Source organism: Pyrus communis, chromosome 11 (assembly GCF_041283825.1).
Source record: "Pyrus communis isolate YQ-2024b chromosome 11, ASM4128382v1, whole genome shotgun sequence".
NCBI lineage: Eukaryota > Viridiplantae > Streptophyta > Magnoliopsida > Rosales > Rosaceae > Pyrus > Pyrus communis.
Genome location: NC_142575.1, coordinates 6,307,087 through 6,322,706, shown reverse-complemented (window position 1 = coordinate 6,322,706; position 15,620 = coordinate 6,307,087). Strand labels below are relative to the sequence as shown.

Sequence of the window (15,620 nt, the reverse complement as noted above, 5' to 3'; positions counted from 1 at the left end):
CTCTCACCTCTAATACTCTTTTAATTATTTTTTTGTCAGCACTCTTTTAATTAATCTTCAAGGGTTTGTAGCATGCGTTTGATATGTAGAAGAAAAATATTTATTAGAAAAAGAATGTCTACCAAAAAATATAAAAATAAGAAAGTAGACATGTGTCAAATTCTAATTTGGAATGATGATGACTTTGCTGCCAATACTCTTCCTTATACTTGGGAAATGAATCCTCTTCAGATCCCTTCCATCAAATTCTACTAATTAACAAATTCGAGCCCTTAAAAATTGATCTAACAGCTAAAAACAAAGGTCTCTTTAAAAGTATAATAACTTTAACTGTTGAATCAAATTTTAAGGGCCCAGATTTGTTGATTCGTAGGATTTGATGGAAATGATCCATAGATGATCCCTTTCTTTATACTTGGTCTAGAAAGAATCCGGATCCTCTTTGTGAGGATCCCGTGAATCTATAAGTCGTGTCATTTCATCGTACATCATGCGATCAAAAATCATTTTAAATTCTTTTATTTAAAATTGAACACAAACAATACCTGACGAAAAATAACTGCAAGATGTATGATGAATGAACACAATTAACAAATTTCCAAAATCCTCAAAAAGATGATTCGAAGAGGATCATGTTGACTCTAGAAATTCCATTGAAATAATTAGTCCACTCTGTCCAATTTTCTCTCTCCTTTCGCTCTGCGCACATACCGTATCACTCTCTCTTTGGCTTTGTGCTTAAGCTTTCTACAATAGCTGCCAAGGGCAAGTCTCCGGTGATAGAAGTCGGCCTTGGAACCACCTACCGCGGCACTGACATAATAGCCAATGACCAAAGCAACAAGGCATCGACATTTCATGTGACTTTAACGAACACTGAGCATTTGTTTGGCAACATCGCGATGAAATACACTATCAATACTCAATCCGATTAGTTTTCAAGATATTCTCTCTCCAAACTTTTTCATATTAAATTGCTTCATTGACATTGTTGATCAAATTAAAATTTTATTTATTTGAAATAATTGATAACACTTGGTTTGAGTTTGCAATGAGATAACACAAGCACAGAATCCCCACATATTTCTTTCTTGTCAAACAAGCAAAGTCACGCAGATTACTTTATTGACAATCAAGCAATCATCCTCCAAATGAGAAATTTTTAATTATAACGGGAACACAAATAATACATCACGTGTTTTTATGTAAGTGGTGGGAAATTTTATTTTTTAAGTTATTAACTTTTTAACACGCATATCCCACCATTTGTATCGTGACATGTGGTGTACCACCTCGTGTGCCGATCACACTGAAAAATTTCTCCCTCCAAATAGCCACTTCAATATTGAATAATACACATAAATACCAAAAATAATATATATATATATATATATATATATATATATTATTCTAATGTCCAGAACATAAAAAGATAGGGATGTGATATCGACACACCCCATTTTACTTCTCACATACCTTTTTAATTTTTGGCCGTCGAATCGGATGAATTGAAAAATATCAACGGACAGAAATTATCAAGGGGTATGTGAGAAGTAAAATAATGTGTGTGGATAGCACATCCCAAAAGATAATTGGGAATACTAATTACGTACCAGGTGGTCAAAGTGGAGGGAGCTTTGAGATTTAGGAAGTTGAGTAATAAAACACCAGTTAGCATCGTTGATTAGTATTAGTTTTGGATTAGATTAGTCTCGATTGTTGATTAGTGCTTCCTTGTTCGATTTGAAAGTGCTTCTATTAGTTTATTAAACTCATTTTTAATCGGGTCATTTGACATTAAGCATTTGAACGATCAGAAAATATGTGTTTTGGTGAAACTATGAGCTGGTTCTTGATCAGCTGAAACCATTGTTGTCAACTGCCCATTATAAGCCATACTCACCACCTACCACCTGAGTCACTTTAGCAAATCCGCACAATTAATTGAAAAGATAAAACACGTGACATTTTGTTAGTAATTTGGAATACCGCCACCACTTTGGCATAAGTAAGTCATAGTTCAAACTTTTGAAATTGTTTTAGGCTTTTTAGCTAAATAGGTCGATGAGATTAGTAAAACTCCTCATTTTGGTTTTTGAGATTTAAAATTGACAAACAACTCTATGTTAAATAAGGATAAAATGACAAAGAATATCCTCAATTTTTGTCAAACTATTTTGGCTCATTGTTTATTATATTTTGGTCCTTATTTAACAAAGATTTTTCATGGAATGACTAAAATGATTGACAGTGTACAAACTTAGAGACCAGTTATATTGATTTCAAATCTCAACGATCAAAGTGAGAAGTTATGTCAAACTCGTAGACCATTTTGGCTAAAATGCCACTTTTTTACTTTACTTGATACAAAGCAATATGAAAGAGGAGGATTTAAACTCAAAATCTCGGATGCAGGAGACGATACTTTTAAGCAACCAAGCTACAAATCCCTCTTTTCGGACAACTGTTTATTTATTTGTTATGAATTTTATATCTTTATGCCCTAGAACTTAAACTGAACAAGATATCCATCCAATGAGTAATAAGGTCTGACCAAGTAGCTTAGCAGGAAAGAAAAGACTTGCACTTTTGACCAACCAAATGAAAGGTGCTCAACATTACTTTTACTAATAATATTTTACTTAGTTTAATTAGATGTGATGAAGGAAGATATGATCACGTATCTTTTGTTTGCAGAACAAATCAAATCCAAAGTCTACAAGGGCATATGTAGTAAACTTCGTTGAATTAGACATATATTTTTACCTTGACTCAGTAATCACTTCAACGAATGCTTCCTTGTTCTAATATTCTATTGCATTGCCAGACAATACATTACATGCATGCATATATATTAACATATATATATATATATATGTATATATGTATTATAGAGCTGTTATCCAAAGATTTTTTTTTTTTTTTTGGCAATGGAGGTTAGTTGTGGAGCCTATTATATATCGATATTCAATGATACAAACTGTTTGCTTTTTGAATCTTCCTACATAGATTATCCTTACAAAAATCTAATTCAATTCGAAACCATTTACCCATTTGATTGTTATGATGAAATTTCAATGTTTTTTAGAACATAGTGTTCGTCAATTTCATTATATTCAATTAGATATCTCAAACGTTTCAGAATTGGCTATTTTGCAAGGATTATCAATAAAATGCATCTTGAAAAATAGATGGTTCAGATCGTAGAATGTTTAATGTAGAGTAAGTCCCACGACTAGTCCTCATTTTCACCAAAAAAAAAAAAAATGGAAATCTCTTTGACCTGTATATGTGTACATATATATAGACGTTCCTCGTTAGGCTGTCTAGATAGTACCGAACTAGACTTTGAGTATTGGACGAGACTAGCTAAGTTGTGGGACAAAGCTCTGAGCGTTGTTCGACCCATACACGAGCTTGGATCAAAAGGCCTCTTATTTTTAAGATTTGGGATGTAATATCCACACATTATTTTTTACTTCTCACATATTTTTTTTATTTTCGACAGTCGGATTGGTTTAATTGAAGAAAATCAATAGACATAAATTAATAAAAGGTGTGTGAGAAGTAAAAAAAATGTATAGAAAGCACATTCCTTAAAATTTATGTCCAAAATTTGAGTTCTAGTCGAAAATTCATCTAAGGACACTCATCGTCCAAAACTCTCGTTCGATATACTAATCACGTAATTAACATGTGATACGCATGTGAAACGATACAATGAAAGAGCAACAACATACAACATATCAAGAATTTTATCTAATAATGAGGTGACGAGTCACGAAAGTTTGAATTGAAGAAGAAATTATCCCATTTAATAATGCAAGAGCTCTACTACAAGCGAGTGGGGCACGTTGTTGCCAATCAGCCAGCTAAGGTAGGCCACAGGAAACGGTGAAGAAAAATGAATGAACGTTTCACACACAAAATGAAGGCACAACTCACGAGATATGGCACTGTAGATAGCTCAATTATTTGAGCCAGTACAGCTTTATTACAAGTGGCATATTTCACACACAAAAAATAAAGATATCTGCAGACTGCACACTACCACCACCAACAATTCCATAGTTTGGTGCTTTCCAGCCACGATGGCCAAATTTTGGATCATCCCATTCACTTGGTACTATTAGTCTACTAAAAGGAGGATTAGTTATGGAGTTCATTCCACGGAGTTCATTCCACGTCAAAATTGTAATAATTTAAATCGTTTATTTCGTAAATTTTGATTCGTAGATCATTTTTACAAAATTCAATTCAATTCGAAATTATTTGTCTAGTTAATTGTCACGATGAAATTTCAAGGTTTCTTTGAACAGAGTTTTCGTCAGTTTCTTTGAACTCAATTAGATGCTTCAAATATTTTCGATTTGGCTAATCTTTTGCAAAAATTATCTATGAGGTGCAACTTGAAAAATAAACTGTTCAGATTTGAAGTTTGAGTGTTTGACCTCACAACTAATCCACATTCACTTAATGGAAACCAAAGTGAAACCAACCCATGCAGTTGGTACTAGGAGTCTACTAACATATAGTATAACCAATTATTCTATTGACAGCTAATAAGTTGATAGTATTAAAAATATCAACAATTTGATAACTTGTTGATCGCGTATCAAACTACGTGTCTACACTTATAGAAGTTCAATCAACCGCAACGTAGAAACAATTAATGTTACGACATATGAAGACTATAGGAACATTACACCAGACAAACACTACGATAAATGAGAACGGTATGAATCGTTAAAAGAGCAAAGTTCTGCTCGAGTAGAATACGTATGTCATATGTGTTCGTACGACATAATTACACATGCTTACAATACCTAAGATTTCAAATTTCAAATTCTATAAATGCTACAAAGCCAATTCTTCATAATATGCAAAATCAAGATGTTTTGCTACAAATTGAGCCGATTTTGCCCAAACCGGCAAATTTGAAAATTCTTCGAAACTCAATGTTATAATAATAAGAGTATTTACAGTGATGAATATTTCAATAAATTAATAAACAAAAAAAGAAAAGAAAAGAAAAGAAAAGGCCAAAACTGTGGTCTTCCTAATCATCCAACACCCACGCCCTGCCACGCCGGTTTACGAACCGCCCAAACACCGAACTTGACTGACTTCTAGTCAAACCCGACCCGGGTTCAGATTCCGAACCGGACCTCGAAGACGATGAATTGGAACGTAATCGCCCCCAGAACGAAGCTATATTACGAAAAGCCCTCCGAATCCCAACCCTTTCGCTCCCTCTACTCCTCGATGCCCATAGTACCCTTCTCGGAGCCCCGTTTCCATTGAACCCGCCGTCCATTTCCGTGTACACAACCGGTAATTCCCTGTCGCCGGGTCTTCTGCCGCCTGAGAACCTCCCCACGGCGAAACCGCCGCCGGGTAATCTCCAGATTGTCAACCCCATGGCCTCTTCCTCGAGACCCGGATCCGAATTACGATTGTTTTGGTCAGCGGGCAGCTCGTGCCGGCATACCGGGCAGGAGTTTCGCATCGAGAGCCAGGGGAGGATGCAATCCGGGTGGTATATGTGCTTGCACGGCATTTCCCGGGCCTCCGACCCTAGTTCGAATGCTTCTTTGCAGACGGCGCAGTGCGAATCCGAAACGACGTGAGTTTCAGCGATTTGAATAACGGGCATAGATTCCACGGCGGATTTAGACGCGGGCGGGTTTTCGGGTCGGCCCAAACCGGTGATTTCGATCTGGGAAAGCTGGTCGAGTAAACGGTCGAATCCCGAGCCCATTAAAAACTCGGACATGGTGGGCGGGAGGGGACGGAGCCCCGACCCGGTGGCGTCGTCGTAGTATAGTTCGAATGAGTTGGAATCGGTATTGGCTTCAGTGCCACGTAGAACGATGACCGGGTTAAAAGGTGACGACCGTTCGCCGGATGCTCGTCGGACCCGGCGAGAGGCCGGAGTCGGGTTTTGACCCGGTTCATCATCGTGGCGGTGGGATGACGGGAATCTACGGCGGAGATAGTTCGGCGGTGGTAGCGGCTGCGGCAGCGGCTGGGGCATCGTCTCGATCTCCTCAAGGAAGCCGGTTTCGCAGTGGGGGCACGAGAGGGCGGAGTCCAGGGCAAACACTCGGACGAAGCGAGTGCATCTGTAGCACCAATACGACGTCGTCGGCGGCGGCGATGGCATGGCCATGGAGGTTTAGAGATCTGAAAGGGAGAAGAGAGAAAGAGTTTTAGAGAGAGGGCGAATGTGAAATGAGGAGTGGAGGAGGAAGAAGAAGAGCATTTTATTGAGGCACGCGTGGAAGGGGGAAAAGGACGAAATAGGGTTCGTGGCGTGGCGCGTGGTGTCACGTCAATGATCAAGTGAATAAAACACATAATTTGGGATTTAAGTCAATAATTAAGGGTAAATGTCAGTAAACTTTTTGGGGGATTTTTTTTTTTTTTTTTTTTTTTTTAAAAAACAAGAATGATTTTTCCATATTGGTAAGAAAAGCATATGAGTTACCTAAAATTTTAAAAATGTTGTGGCATAAATTCTAGCAAATTATTAGTAAATGGTATTTAGATGTGCTTGTGTAAATTATTAGTAAATTATATTAGGATACGGGAAGATCTTATTTCTTTATGATTGTATTCCTTGCACAAGTGTTGAGAAACACACATCACACAAATTCCTCAACTCTCTCTTTCTTTTTGCCGCACATCTCTCTTCTCTCAATAAAATAGGCTACAACAAGAAGAGTTTTATTAGCATTCCTAAATAGTTATTTCGACATATTTGTTGTACTTTTATTGTAAATTTTTTCAAAGTTATTATTGGAAATAAATGGCAAAAATATTGTCCACAATGATCATTTTTTAGTGGAAATAACATATAACAAGCGATAAATATTGGAGAACTAAACTTGAGACCCCGTGCAAGTAACAAACCCTAAAGAAAAGAACAAAGCCTCCATAGGGAGAGGGAAGGAGGAATGTCCTCCCTCCTCCCTTTCATCGTTTCTATGTTTTGTAATAGTAAATAATAAGTCACTTTTGACGACGTAGTCTGAGCTATGCTCAATTTTCAATACCCAATCACTTCTATTTGGCTCATCCCTCTCTCAAATCATTCGTCAAGTCCGTCTTCTCTAAATGTTTTCGTTTTCTCTAACTTTATTTCTATATCTAATTTGAAGGACAATGTGAATTGTCCATTTATTATTTGCCAACTTTATCTGATGATGGCTCGTAGTAATCACTATTACGCATGCGCTTTTCTGCTATTATGCTCATTTGGACATTGGAGATTGATTCTTTCCAGATCCTCCATTTAGTGTATAGGTTCTTCATGGCTAGATGAGGTGGGTTGAATTGTGGCGCGCCTTCCATTCGTAGTGTTAGTTACGATTTAGGGTTCATTAATAGTTTTGGTAGTTTTGGGCTATAAATGTGACTTGGGTGTGGGTTATGCTAGATTTTGGTGTTACAGATTTTTTTAGCTGTTAGTTTAATCATTTGTGGCTAGTGCTTTTACAGTTATGTTAGATTTCCTGTCAAGAACAAATATCTTTAGCTAATGTACTGTTTAAGTTGTTTTAATGAATGTTGTAATTCTTAAAAAAATAAATAAATAAAAAGATATTAAGATTTTGTTTCAACACTTATTTTTCCCTATATCCTTCCATTAGAAAAGTCGATCATGAGAATTCTAGCATATTTTGTTTTTTTATTTAGGGGTTTTAGTTTTTTATTCAAAGCTTAATGTTTTTGTACTAAATTCTTGAGAATCCATCCAATGGTAAGAACTCATAGGAGCCGATTTTCAAACATGTTTTTTCACGATTACTTTAATCGAATTCCCTTTTATAAAAAAAATATAATTTTTTTGTTAGAAATAAATATATTCTCTTTAGTTAAAACTAAAATAAGAGTACTTTAAACAAAATATTAAAAATATGAAAATAAAAATTTTAGCAGTTTGATTTGGATTAGGGAGTTTCTTGGAAGCTACCAAAAACGCCCCAGAGCCAGGTCGGTAAATTTAAAAGAGAAATTAACAGGCATGTGATTAAATTTGATAATTGAGATATGAACAATAACAACTAGAAATTAATGAGGGATGGCGCGTAGGTGCGAGACGTTGACCCAAAACGGGGGGACGCCGAGTTTGAATTTGTCGCCGGTTTTCGGCAAGAAGATTCCGAACCCAAGGAAAAGGCGCGTCGCCTGGATTGCCTTCACTCGTCTACGAAGACCACAGCGCTGTATGTGGACTCCATGAGATTGGGTCCCACTCCCCCGGTCGAGACCTGTTTTTATTTTTATTTATTATTATTTTTTATTAGGTGTTGAGTTCCTTCCAGTTCCATCTGCATACGTGCAGTGTGTACTACTCTACTCGCTGTTGGATTTATTCACATCAAAATGGAGAATGTTAGAGATACCGTGTTTTTAGACTATATTTTGTAGGTCGCATCATTTATTTGAAACTCTCGTGTAACAAAAAAAAGTACTTTGATGTTAATTCAATTTTATTGTATTAAGTTCAATTATTGCTACTTAGTAATATATTCTTGTTTATTTGTAAAATTGAGGTTTTAAGGTCAGCTCTCACAAATTATAAGTTCGATACTAGATTATTATGATCGGTCCATTATCTGATTACTCCAGATGTCTAGCCTTTAGTATGTATATATCATTGTATACAAAAAAAAAAAGTTTATTAGTGAGTGTTCCTTAGAAATTTAGAATATAAACCCTTTTAAAACATGAATTTTTTTTTATCAATTGGTTTTTAATCTATTATATTTCCGTATTGAAATTTGAAAGACATCCTAAGGTCATCTCTAACCTAGGGCTGGCCAGAGGATTCGTTTTAGCTTTTTGGTCCTCCAAGATATTAATATTTTAATGAATAGTACAAGGTCATATTTGCCTCCATCTCCAACCGAGAGCCAAAGGGCCAAACATAATTTATTATTTAAATTTAAAAATTACAACAACTTAAATTCAAATCCAACAACAACTTAAATTTAAAAACTACAACTTAAATTTAAAAACGACGAATTAAATTTAAAAACTACAAATTAAATTTAAAAACTACAAATTAAATTTAAAAACAACATTAACTTGAATTTAAAAACTACAACAACTTAAATTTAATATTTATAATCAACATCATCTTCATCATCCGCCATTGTAGGAGTATAGTTAAGGTAAACAACTGTCGCCGGGTCATAATTTCTTTTTCTTTTTTTCCTATCAAAATAGGCCTTACTCATTGGAGTGTAATTCGAAGTGTTCCTTTCCATATTCTTATCATCCATCTCTTCTTGTATTTGTTTGGCCCGTTCTTCCTGCCTACTTTTCCTTTCTTCCACCTCAAGGGCATTTTGCTCCGCCATTAATCGCAATGAGGTCGCCACTTCATGTTGAGCGGTGTAATTATCATTTGCCTTACCTTTTTCCGTCAACCTTCGTGCCTTGTTTCATCCCATAGCCCTAGATATGGAACCTTCATCCGAAGAAGAATTTTCTACCCTTGTTTGTTGAATGGTAAGAGATCCATCTTCATCCATATCTGCAGCTAAGGATGCAGTTCCGAACACCGGCATAGGAGCTCTATGTGGTGGATCTTCAAATAAAACCTACCCTTTACAAATTTCCCAACAACTGTGAAACTGAAAGGATTTTGAGCTGCTCTCCATATACAATTCCTCCGTTTGGCGTACCTAGAAAAAAATTAAAGGAAATTAATTTATGAAATTAAATGTAATATAATTAAATATTTAAAATAAATTGTGAAAACACTTACTTCGTCGTTGTAATTAGTGCCGCTTTCATGTCTACTTGCAGCAGCTAACAATGCTTGACGCCATTTATTCAAACTTGGCTGAAGATGTTTCTTCCATCTTGAAGAACAACTCTCGTGGGTTCGGATATTCACTAGAGTGGTGCCTTCATAGAACTCTAAGTATTTTTTGGACACACGAATCCAAACACCGTCATTTGTTTGACAATTCGCCCTCACACTATCTTCCAACGCCCATCTATAAGCCTTGCAAAGAGCTTCATCTTCTTTTCGGATCTAATCCCTACCTTTCACTGCAGACAAGGCCATTTGAAAATTATTGAAAAAATTGAAGGATAGATTTTTGAAAGAGGAAATAAAATATGAGAATTGAAATGGTGTAGGAATCGTGAAAATTTTGTGAGGAATGGTGAATGAATGGTTTAGGTATTTATAGGGAAAAAAATTAGAATTTTTGAGAATTAAAAAAAAAAAAAAGGCCAAAAAACCTAAATAAAAATAATAATAAAATATTTGAATCCAACGGTAACACAACGGCTAGCTGACATCAACTAGTCGTTGGATTCAAATTTCTTTTTAAGCATTCATGTCAGTTATAACTGACATGATTAATGTTTTTTCTGGCCAGCCATTTGGCCCTTTTAGATTCTGTGAGGCCCTTTCAGATTCCACGAGCCCTCTGGCCTAGCCCTTGGTTGGAGACGGTTTTCGGTTATTTTCGATCCTTTGGCCCTTTGAACCATTCGGTTGGGATCAATACCAATTTTATAACTTTAGGGAATTATTAATTAATAGGATTTATTGTTCGCCAAACATTTTATTTCTTACATATGTCATTTATTTACTTGTACTTCAAGGTGTTGTTTCTTGATGCCCAATGTCCCGTTGTGTATATAAAGGGTGTCGAATGCCTTTTCTTTTTCTTTATCAAATCAGCCATGCCACCCCAAGGTCAGTATGAAAAATCAATCAACTGAAAATTCGTGTTGAGTTGTTAAAAAAGAAGGCATCAAACCCGAATTGGAAGCAAAAATCGTAATTATGTAGACGTGTGTTTCCTTAAGATAAGAATCTTCTTATATTTATTTTATTATTGGTATATTCTTATGTTGTTACTCTTTAGGGTATGTACGTGATACCCAAGTTTGTTCATGTTGCAATAGAGTGTTACGTTCCATAACGTGACCTTAGTGGCGTTACAATACAAGTTTAGATGCTAACAATGATGATAGCGATCTAATTGTTTGTTTAGACGATGACTGAGAGATTTAAGTAGGGGAGATAGTGATACATGTACTGATGTCCAACTTAATATAAACTATAAAATAGTCTTATTAGTTGGAGAAGGATTTAAATGGTATAGAAACACAGTTACTGTAACATTTTGAGCCAATCACATGTACTTGTTTGATTGGAACATGACGCTACATGAGGTGGTGATACACTACAAAAAAAATATATATATAAGTGGACGATATAGTTAATATGTCTTAATTTTAGACTATATGTCCTAATGACTCTCCACTTATACACAAGGTTCTAAAAGACGTTATACGCTAGTTGGACGGCAAGCATGAGTCTAACGCCTAGGTGTCTAGGCAGGGGCCTGGACGGTTTTTTTTTTTAATCTTAATTAAAATTTATTATATAACATATGAATAAATATCTACTTATACTTAAACAAATAGATAATTGTATTGGGATACATAAATTGTAAAATAGAATGATGTATAGATTATAAAGTATTAGAACATATTGCAAACATAAGAAACAAACATATAATGAGTGTTCATCTAAGTATTAAACGAGTCTCTCACAATTTATTGAAAAAATAAAATGAAAAATGAAAGTTTTCTATTTTTTGTTTAAGTGAGAGTCGCGACCTGAGTGGGTGCTTAGAAGGGTTTAAGCGGGTTAGACGGTCACCTAAGCGGGTTTAGGGGAGCTAGTCATCCTCTCTTAATTTTCAAATGTCTAAAGATTACTAGGGGTGTTGGCTGCCGCCTAGCACCTAGACGGCGCTAGGCAGAAATTTTTAGAACAATATTTATACAACAATATGTCCGAGTACACTAAAAAATTTCTCATTTGTGAGATATCGCGTTGATACAACAAGTATATGTAACATGTTCATAGGTATGAGTCCAATATATGAGTTGAAGTATAAGCTTATTGTGGGCAAGAAAACTAGGAAAAGTACAATAATATTGTTAGTTGGATTAGGGTAATAATATGGTAATTTAATCATGGTACATTAATCTTGTGGGGTAACGATATTGACCTTTTGAAAAGTGATTATGAATGCATGTTCTCCATTACGCTCCCCTTCTTTAAGGGGTAAAGATTTAGAACCACTAATATTAATACTAACACCATTTTATCCTCTAATCATCGTAAAAACTTAGTTGGAGCAGGTGCTGGATTGGAACTCACTATATTCCGGAATCAAATTCTCCCGTCCTTTTAGTATAATGAGAATAGTAATATTGATTATAATAAAAAAATAATCAAAGAGAAATCTTATCCCACAAAACGTGAAAGTTGATAAAGGTACAACAATGTTATTTACTACAGGTTGGTAATACATCAGCCAAGAAACATCATTAGGTACCACCTTTTCCAAAAGAGGATCAGTTGGTTGCTTCACTGCAGCAATTTACTATTTCGAAGGGCTGGTAAGATTCATAGAAGTATTTCAACATCTTTCTGACCACCATTGTATGATTCACGGGTGCCAAAAATTGAACTTAAGACATGTTGTATAGAATACGGGACTAAAATTAATCCCCAAACATGGAACTTCCCCCTAGGGATTCTTTATTAGGTGCCACCGACTTGTTTGCATATTATTGGTCTCCATCCATAAAAATAATGGTGAATAATTTTCAATTTGTTTGGTTGCATGCGTGAAAAGTGTAAAACTACAAATTGTACATGACAATGGCTGCATTTAAATTACTTTCATGCAAATTCCTAGTCAAGCACCATGATGCTTTACAAGGTAAAGATAAAAAGAACCATGGATGCCTTACTATTTTGTAGATCACAGTCCAAAACATTGATTATTCAATTTAAATTTACAGATCATTTAAATAGGAAAACTAATGAAAAAAACTTGAAAACTTTGAATTTTAAGTTTTAACGATAAGGACAAAATAAAAGGTAAAGTGAATAGTACCAGGATTAACTTTTTAGTATCAAAATGTGATTTTTCGTTAAAGTGAACAGTACCAAAAGCTTTTAGTTAAAGTTCCCTATTTAAATCACCGTTATAGCAGAAAATACGTGAGAGAAAATATGGAAGAGATATAGTAAAAGATGAGAGGAATGTAGAAGAGATGTATCTGAACAAGTACGTACTAAGAGTCGAGCATGTTGAAGCTCAGAAAGTTTGCAGTTGCGAGAGTCGAGGGTTCGAATTTGATGGAACTTGAAGTAGCTAGGTTGAAAGTGCCATGACTGTCCATTTTAGTAAATTCTGCAAAATGAAGAGGATGATCACCTGAAAGTGGTACCGGCCAGTCACTCCCTAATGCCCGTATTAGGTGTTCACTCAATTGATGAAAGAGTACAAAGTTGGTACAAAGTTAGATTACCTTGATATAAAAGGTCAACGGAACTCTTTACTCGTGTTGATGTAACACCTTTTGACATGAAAGGTCAACGGAACTCTTTACTCGTGTTGATGTAACACTCGTGTTGATGTAACACCTTTTGACATGAAAGGTCAACGGAACTCTTTACTCGTGTTGACGTGACACCTTTTGAATGGTTGAGGTTGATCATTTAGAGCATGATACTTGACATTTTGGGTTTGTTTGGGAAGTTAATGTTAGGGCTAGCTTCAAGTACTTGTCTCCTAGATAGTTTTACGATTTTTATCTCAGATGTGATTCGTATTTGATACTGGAGAGCATCTTGTTGGATGACTACTCAAATTGAAAGCAGAAAATGCCTTAAAAAGCACAAAGGAGCCTAAAAAGCAATGTTTATATGATTTCTCAAACCTTTCCGAGTGCCATTTCTTCTTTGAGTCATCGATAATGGGAATTATGCTACTTTCCTTTTGTTTCGGTTCCTTTTGTTGTGGTCAACAATAATGCTACTTTGAGTTGAGGCTTTCCCCAGCTCTCATCACTTTTCCAAGAAAACAAAGAAAAAAAATAGGCAAAGTTGTTTGTTGGAAGAAATATAATGCTTTCTCATCCTGGTCTTGGGCAAAAGCCAAAAAGCAAATATTCTCGTGACAAAAAGAAACACATTTTGCATTTAAAGTCAATTCTTTATTTATTTTTTTTTAAAGCGACCAGTTGGTGGCTTACTACAAGACAATCCACCCTTCCGGGAGGAAAAGACTCATAAAGACATTTCAGCTTCCTCCTAGTCATCATCATGTGATTCGTCAGCACCAAGAATCGAACCCAAGACTTGCCGTGAGAATACAGGTTTGGAATTCGTCCACAACTACTGGGACATCCGTGGTGGCTTCCAAATATATGGTTTGGGGTCTAAGTTGTTTGGAAACTTCAAAAGGGGTAAAATCATATAGGGCCCATTATTATAAATCCAACTTTATAGCCCAAATTAATTTCAAACCCCTATTAGGATTAACTTTGGGTCTTGTCCAAACTTGGTATTGGGTAGGGCTGAGTTGTTTTGTATTATCACATTAAACCACAAAGCCCAAGTAACTTACTCCAAGGCCCAACTAAATCCTAGAGCCAATTCTTCTCTCTCTCTCTCTCTCACACATTTTCCACCAAAAATGTCGGTTCGTTCTAGAATTCTCAGGCGAAAACAAAACGGAGGTGCGTCGTTGAAGAATCGTAATTTATTTTGGGTGTTTAAAGAATGGTGAAAATATAAAGTGGATGTCCGGACAAATAAGAGCGCTCAAAAACCAGAATTTTCTCAAAATAATTGAACTTTCTAATTTATAAAAAAAAATTCGACTCGAATGCAAAAAAATAGATTAATGTGTCCTAATTAAACGACCTAACCCACGTCGGCAAAACAAAAATGAAGTGTAAAAAGAGTTTATCAGCCACAACACAGGGCCGATGCAAAGCATCCAAGGCCCAACTTTGCATTTGCTTTCAGATTCTCCCAAGTCAAGATGCAATCACAATCCTAGACATGGCAACCTATCAATGCACACAGCGTAACCGAGTGAAGTAGGCAGAACCGAACAGAGGGACCGCAGAGCAGAGCCACGTGCCTTTGGCCATTCACTTCAAACTCTCAAAGACTTTTTTCCTTATTTTAGTACATCGGTATTTTTATATTAAGAAAAAGAGGAGTTCGGTAAGTTTTTAAATTATTTAATTAAAAAAAATGTTATTTTTACTATTTATTTGTAACATCTCTCTAAAGATGGAACTCACATTCATTGGCGGATCTTACCTCTATTAGAGAGATGGTAGAACATGATAGTAAGTGTAGCACTACTCACGTAATAATATAATTTTGTATGTCAATCAGAGCTCAGTGAAATTACTATTCTAATTCTCTAATTAAAACTGAACATAACAAAAACTTATGGGCAATTTAGTAATTACAATAACACAAATTTTTCTGTTTTTATTACAGCATCACCCACATGTTATTTTAAGATCTATTAAAAAAATAGAGAATAAAAAATAAACTTCGCTCCCCTCTATTCCCACTCCCACGATCTTTCTCACTCTCTTCCTCTCTCCCTCTCTCCTTCCATCTTAAAAACAAAAACAAAAAATGTTCATGTGTGGGCTTATGCTAGTTAGGGTTCTTTGCTTTCACTTTCAACCAATAAACTATAAGAAAAGATGCTCATCAAGGACTGAGGAAGAATTTTTCCTCAAGA

General features: G+C 35.6%; 1 pseudogene across 1 annotated transcript; it reads right to left on the bottom strand.

Moving 5' to 3' along the window:
* Positions 1-4,724: 4,724 nt before the first annotated feature.
* LOC137742646 (E3 ubiquitin-protein ligase RDUF2 pseudogene) lies at positions 4,725-6,245 on the bottom strand (annotated as a pseudogene). The gene has a single exon (XR_015952854.1). The product of XR_015952854.1 is annotated as an E3 ubiquitin-protein ligase RDUF2 pseudogene (transcript).
* Positions 6,246-15,620: the final 9,375 nt, after the last annotated feature.